Genomic DNA, 7,937 nt, shown 5'->3' with positions numbered 1-7,937 from the left:
TACTCCTAAATCATACAATTACGTAGGTACTGATCTACCAAAAGAATATAGAGAGGAAAAGATCAAACAAAACCTGCAATTAGATTGCAAAGGAAGAACAGCAACACCAATTCCCTGAAACAGACAGCCCTGAAGGCGCATTGCATTGCTTCCCAGGTGAGGGTCTATGTTGGAGAAGATCAGGTGCAGGGATACAAAAGTTTAGCTTTTGTTTGATAATAGTTGTAGAAAAACGAACACACCCTAGTTCCTTCTTCGGTTCTTTTCACAGGAAGAGGATGAAGGTTCGATTGGTAACACAGTGCCGCCTTTGATCTCACTCGCAACGGAGTCCTTTGGAGGTTCATCGATCACTTTTTGGGATTCAATGTGCATTATCAGATCTCCCAGCTGCAGGTAGATACAGTTAGGGATTAGTCATGGTTGTGAATGGAAAGTAATATATTCAGTAATCATAACAAAGTAAAAAAGCAGAGAAATTCTATCAAATCGGCAGTTATGGGACAGAACTCTTCACTTAAAAAGTGCCAAGAATGTGGAATCTGGATTATCAAGCCAAAGAAAAATACAATTGAAGAACCAGATTAGATCTACAATTCACATTATTTCAAAAAGAAAACAGAATACTTTTACAAAACTGAATAAGCATCAGAGCATCACATACTTGTTCCTCCAAACCTTGAATCTTCTTATCTCTCCATTTCACTGCCGCTAGCTCCCTGACAATGGCAGTGATGAATAGATCAAATGCATAGAAGCATGGTATTTATGATTTGAGTTAACTAACCCGTAAAAAAAATACCAAACCAGTAACGACTATATGCATGCAGCACTATTCTTTTAAGAAGGATTGAAAACATATCTTGCAAAATTGCAAATATAAGATCAACCTATTCACGGCTGCCATGAATATGAGAACCATTACATTTGCCCAGGCCTACAATGTTCAAGTAAAGTCAATGGTTGTTCATCTAAATTTCAAAATCTCCTCATTTAAGGATTGATGTCCTCTCAAAACTGAAAGTCCAATTCATGATCCAAAATCATTCAAATAAGAAGCATGCATGCCCAATGCACATGCACCTTTTTGCAAACCATTGTAATGACCTATTAGCTTGTTAGACCCAACCCACTAGCCCAAATCATTTGCCCAAAATGCTTAAACAAAAGCAAATGATACCCCAATCGTCTAGGTTTATAGTACCCCATGATTAGCCTACTACTTATCAGTGAGACTTTAGGCACCAATAAAAGAGTTCAAACTAAGTCAATGACAACGCACTTAGCTAGGGGTTCTCTAAATATTTAAGCATGCTTAAAGAATCCTAACTCAGCACATGAGTCAAGGAATGAAGTTTCAACGTCTCATCTCTTTCTCTTTACCTCTACACACACTGTTATTGATCAAGAAGAAATGAGAAATAAATAACTAACCCATGACGTACAAGATAATTAGTTTCATGATATAGAGCAAGAAAAAGATAGGTATGAAGGAATGGAGTTTCAAGCTCTTGTTTCTTCCTCTACCTCCTTTAACATGCACCAATTTATGAATTTCATATTGCTTTCAACATCTAGAAACATTTTGCCTTCAACATCAAGTCACAAAATTATTGATTAAGAAGAAATATGAAAAAACATAATTCATCCATTATGTCCAAGATAATTAGATTCATGCTATAAAGCAAGAAAAAGACATACTCCCTCTCACCTCAAAAAAGAAGTGTGTGTCTGTGTGTCTCAGTATGATTATGATTATGATTATGTGCATGTGTGTGTTAATGATGATTAGAAACTATGTGGCCTTCATCTAATGAAGAAATTCTTATGCAGGTAGTGTGTACTTCAGCTTGCACAAGTATTTTTATTATTTAGAAAAAAAATATAATTACAAATCATTAGATGAGAATTATGTCAATGATCATCCATTAGCTTGCACAAGAAAGTTCACTAGATGTTGAACTTTTGCTTTCCATGTATCTTCATTTTTCAACAAGTTTTCATTAATCTACAAGCAACAGAAAATCAAGTTAACCCAAATAATAGCATAAAGGAAGCACATTTTTCATCACAGATCCATTTGAAGTTAGACCTTAAAACTAGATGCAAAATGCAACTGCAATGAAAATCCCACATATCAGATTCACAACCTATAAATAATATCAATAATGCATTGGCAACATGAAATACGCAAGTACAAAATAATACATACGGCAAATAAATATATATTAAACTAAAATATTTTAGATGATATCAATGCAGTTTTTTTTTTAAATTTGAAATCAAATAAATAATGTAACAGATATATTATAAAGGAATTTTAAATAAATGGTATTAGCTAAGCATCATTTTTATCACAACTAATGAATTTAAAAATAAAGATTGGATTTTTATTTTGTTTTTTATTTTATTGTACTAGTTTTCAAAGAAACGACATCAACACTATATCATTGTATCTATTAAATTAATTCCGTTAAGGGAAAAATTATCCTAAACTACTCACACCTAACAAAAGATGTCATGTGTAGCAAAATAACAGACAAGGTGTAAGCTGCCGTGAAGAGGATAATTAGCAAATGTCGCATGGATGGCAAAACCAACTATTCATGAAGACAGTTAGAAGCTCAGTCAATAAGAGAACAGCATGCACACCTAAAGATTAGTATAATATTGATAATCGAAAATTACATTTTATTTTCAAATTGGTTACCAAGCATAACAAACATGCATTTGTACTCATTTAAAGAACTACTTTTACAAATAGCAATTGCATTTATAGCCAACCAAATTGTACATCAGAGAAAAATGTGAAAGGCTAAACCAAATTCAGAAGAGACACGAAATATATAAACCTAATGATAGGGTAACTCACATCCTCCATAAACTTTTTCTCTTCAATGCATTTATCAAGCTTTATTTGAAACTTCTGAAGTTTTAGACTAACAGCCTTTTTAATAGCTTCAGAAATGTCCTTCTCAGTCTCCTCCTTAATCTCCAGAACCAGTGATTCATAATACTGTAATGCCATGAAAAAACAATTAAAGCTACTGAATATCATTTGACAGTTTGTAAATGCTTCGTTAAACTAACAATAAAAGGTGGGTCACACTAGTAGATTATTAGATAACAAATAGCATACAAACATACTTTTCTTTGGTTATCTAGTTGAGATGTGAGAAGATCATTGTATTCTCCAGCCATCTGTTATGGGTGAAAAAAAAGGAATAGAGAAGTGAGAAGATTTCAGAGACCATAACATGGGACTGAGATATAGCAGTCCTTAATTTGACGAGCTGAATTTAGATTTTTGACAGATTACAATATCAAGTTTACTGTTCAGAAGAGCCTCATCAAAACCAAGGTCCTCGCTACATTCACAGCTACCACGTTTATCATCAGCATGAGCAGAATGGAAATTCAACTCAACTAACTTTCCATCAGTTTTTGATTGGATTAAACGGTGTACATAGTTGTCCCCAACATAATCCCACACACGCTGAGTCTCCAACTCAAGTGAATAACAGTATTGTGTTTCTTTTCAGTGTCTGATAGCATGGCCTTCCTTGTATGTGTCATATTCAATGGAATAAAATAAGAAAGAAAATGAAAAATATAAACAGAGACATACTCCACACAGAATGATGTTGGGAAGAACATGCTACCTTCCACACCCAATGAAACCACAAATAACACAGATCCAAACATTCTCAGAAGTTCCACAGACAGAGCATGTTGATGTTTCAGGTTGTTGTTGGCAATATCTGCAAACCTATTAGTAACATCTGTAAATCATAGTAATTGTGAATTCTTCACAGCAATTACAACAAAGTGCAAATACAATATATATTTGAATAGTTAAAGGCCACATCATGTGAAATAGATTTTTTTAGAACCAAAGTACATCAAGGATCCTACGAGTACAAGAAAATTGTTGTAATATAATAATACAAACATGAATGATATAGGGCAGCCCGGTCACAAAGCTCCTGCCATGCGGGGTCCCGAGGAAGGATCCATTGTACGCAACCTTACCCTGCTTTTTTACAAGAGGCTATCCAAGATTCGAACCCGTGACCTTTATGTCACAAAGCAACAACTTTACTTTCACAAAGCAACAAACATGAATGATATCAACGACAATTGACTAACTCTTACCATTAGATGCATTGTTTTGTAGAAAGGAAGGATAGCATTGGTGACGCCGAGCAGAATATAGATTATTCTAGGGTATGATGTTCCAGAGGAATTAACAAGAAAACAAGAGAGAAATAACGAAATAAGAAGTAGCTCAAGCTAGGTTTTAAAAAAAAAACCTTCTCGAAAAAACAAGAGCAGAAATAAAAGAGATGTAGCCGTAACGTGGCTTAAGCGAAACCAATTGATTCAATATCAAAATAACTTGTCCTAAACATCATCTAAACATAGGTTTATATAGCTCTCAAAACCCTCAAAAAAATCTAAACGGAAAAATAATCAACTAGACTTATTCCCTAAGAGTTAGGATAAATTAACTAACAAGACTTGGTTCCTAAGATTTAGAACAAAATTAAATATAATTAAAAAAATAAAAATTAACGAATAACTACTTAAAAAACCCAATTTGGATCTCCTCCTACATCAATTGGATAAATGAAATGGTAATTCAAATTTGAATATTATAAACAATAATTGACTAATTGTTAGCCTTAGATGCATTGTTTTGCAGAAAGCTAAGTTAGCATTGAACAAACGAAACCTACTTGTGGAACCAAAAAATATATATTTCTACCTATTATTGTATCATAAAACTGGACCCATTCAACTAGATTGTGCCATCTGACCACCTTTTCATAATATGCATATTTATAATAAAGTGTATATAAAACACATTTATAGTGGAGAGAGTAATTATCAATTAATTGCCAAATTGCAATAATTTCAAATCATAATACCAAAAACAATTTGAAGCAGCAAAGTAGTAATAATGCCAGAAGAATGTCCACACCCTTTCACCTGTTGGTTCATGAATACATTTTCCAACCAAAATACATTCGACGTGTTTAGTTTTAGTTTTGTGTCATAATTTTACCATTCATTATACACAAAAACATTAAGGATTTTCTTACCATCTCAAACAAATTGAGAAACGAAAGAAAATTTTCAGCTCATTAGAAGTTAATTCATCAGATCTGATGACAGTCGCAATACTCATTTTTCCATAGTTTTCATATCCATAGTTGAGTGTCCCTTTTATATTGCAAAAGCAATTTGATCGTATACATCAACATGTGCATCAGGAAGGTAAAAATTTGCTCCTGTAAGATTTTGCATAGGATACATCCTTTTCTATCCTTCCTAGTGCCAAAATTTTACAGATTGATCATGTCTGCTAGGTAAAAGTTCATATTATATACAGCAAAAAGACCATGGAACAATAATTTATCATAGTGGATCTGATGGTGTTTAATTACCTTACCTTGACAAAATCTTAAAAGCATGCCTATGAAAACAGGGAAGTTCTTCCTTGATAAGTTCTTCCTTGATAAGTTCTTCCTTGATACCACAAAGTAATATGTAAAATCTTGTACATAACCCTATGACATAGCACAGAAGCAACATTTTACAAATACAGTAAATTATGTACTAATCCCCTCCTAAGTAAACATTTCAATTTGACTTTTGTTGCTTGTATGATGTATAATTGTCACAGAGGACAAAGCAGAACACTCATCATTTAAAAAAAATGTCAAAAATCTCACTTCTAATAAGATCAGTAATTGTAGAAATACAATTTCCATAAGAACTGAAATCATCCCGTAAAACAAATCAGTCACAGAAAATGCTAACAGGTTTCAATAAACAAAATATACTTAGTCAATCGACACATAACAGGACTAACTATAGCTTATTTGATAGAAAAGGATGGGTAGAGAGGTTCCAAATAAACATCAATATAAAGAAATCACGTCTCTTACCAGGCAAGATGAATCTGTCCATTTAGATATGCATGAACAGTGAAAAGAATGATTGCAAATTGTTGTGAGAATGCCACTAGTATCTGATCTAGTCTCTCTGTAAATTGACAAAAAAAATAAATAAATAAAGACTCTTATATCAACATAATGTAAGTCATGAAAATAATTGGACTGAACAATGAAGAGAACCAAAAACAAGCAAGCTAAACTAATAATAAACTAGAGAACAATATATTCAATGTTAAGCAAAGATCATTATATGGTTTACATAATCATTCATGAACTCAGGATCACATTACTTTGGCTAATTAGGAATGCTCAAATTTTCTAAAAATGTGTTAAAAGGTGGTGGGATATTTATGTCCAGTGTCCACATTTATGTTATTTGTCAACATTCAAAATCTAAAATAGATAGATATGGGAATTGTTATGAAATGAGCTCTGACAGTAAATACCCTTGCTAGATTCTTTCTGAGAGGTTTCAACCTAAAAATTGATAGAATTGTCCCATATGAGTAGGGATTGTAATTCCAATATTACTGATAGCAAGAGAGAGTGACAATTTAATCGTAGATTATAAATTAAATTAAATTTCTATCCTTTAGATAATTAATGAGCTCAATATGTTTAGATAACCAAGAATCACTATGTGAAAAATCCAGAGTAGCTGTAGGCTAGTCTTGCAAAGCAAGTTGAACCGAATATGTTTCCAAAATTATACATTTATGAGGATCACAACTATCCAGCTAAATAAGCTATCATATCAGGTAATTTTGGTTGCCTAAAGGATAACAATTCAGAGTTCAAATCATGGAATCAAGAAAAATAAGTGTTTGGCATTTCAACAAAAGATGAGATGTCTAATATACAGGAAAGGTGCAGAAACCAGTAGATTTTGCACTATGGGGAAAAAAAAAACAATATGGCATGCGGGCATTGTTTTAATGACAATTAACCAACAATATGCACAGTGCGGCACTTCATTTTTGGGTAGCATTGAACTGCTAAAAAGGAGTCTTAGCCAAGTTGTATGAACGAGATTTCAATGGCTATATTTTTCCTGTGTACTTTATCAATAAGAGAACCATATATTCCAAGTGTTGGAAAAACCTACCAAGACAAACTGGACAAGAAGGCTCTTCAACAGAGCTTGTCGCTGAGCTTTGTGTATCTTCAATCGATCCAGTGTACTGCACATCGATATTGTAACGAACACTACACTGATCACCTTGTATAACAAGAGAAGGTCCAAGAATACTCAGACAGTGTGAGGCGCATTTTCCCAATTATTTGATGCTATTTATGAAAGAACTCCGCTGCACACCTCCAGAGATGAAAACCGCCTCCCATTAAAGTGTTGGCAGAATCCATCAGCAGAAATTTGATTATCAAACTTGAAGATCGCACTATATTGATCGTCCACACCATCAGTTCTAAGAAGGATATATAAACATCGTGAGAGCCTTATCAACAAGCAAATACATCCATTCCTAATAAATATTCTAAAAACGCCAAAGTAGGACCTAAAAGTCGAATCATTTACCTAACGATTCGCATCTCGACCATGTGCATGATGAAGGCACAACAGAATTAAAAATAGCACATTTTAATAAACCCTAATAGTATTCAGCACTTAAACGCGCCAAAATCACATCGAGCGTAAAGTTCCAAGATTTTGGAAACTTCGCCATCAAATGAAGCGACGTGCACAGGGAGATTGTCGGAGGAGGTAGCTTCGGTTAATTCGATCCTACCTCTAAGGGCACTGCCCTCGCCTCTCACAAAAGAGGTGGACCCTACAGACATGCAGGTGGGTCCCACCCACTTGCATGTGAGAGGTGAGGGCAGTGCCGGTACAGGTAGGATCGAATTTACCGGTAGCTTCATCCGGGTAGAGGTGCATGATTCCTCGAGTCTCCTCGATCTTAGGGTTTCCGGAGGAGAAGGAAACGGACAGGGTGAGGCCCCAACCAGAGGGCTCCC

At 34.2% G+C, this 7,937-nt stretch overlaps 1 pseudogene; it reads right to left on the bottom strand.

Annotated features, from left to right (window-relative positions):
• Positions 1-267: 267 nt before the first annotated feature.
• Positions 268-7,685, bottom strand: LOC121979719 (annotated as a pseudogene).
• Positions 7,686-7,937: the final 252 nt, after the last annotated feature.

This window comes from Zingiber officinale, chromosome 5A (assembly GCF_018446385.1).
Source record: "Zingiber officinale cultivar Zhangliang chromosome 5A, Zo_v1.1, whole genome shotgun sequence".
NCBI lineage: Eukaryota > Viridiplantae > Streptophyta > Magnoliopsida > Zingiberales > Zingiberaceae > Zingiber > Zingiber officinale.
This window is presented reverse-complemented; position numbering and strand designations above follow the sequence as displayed.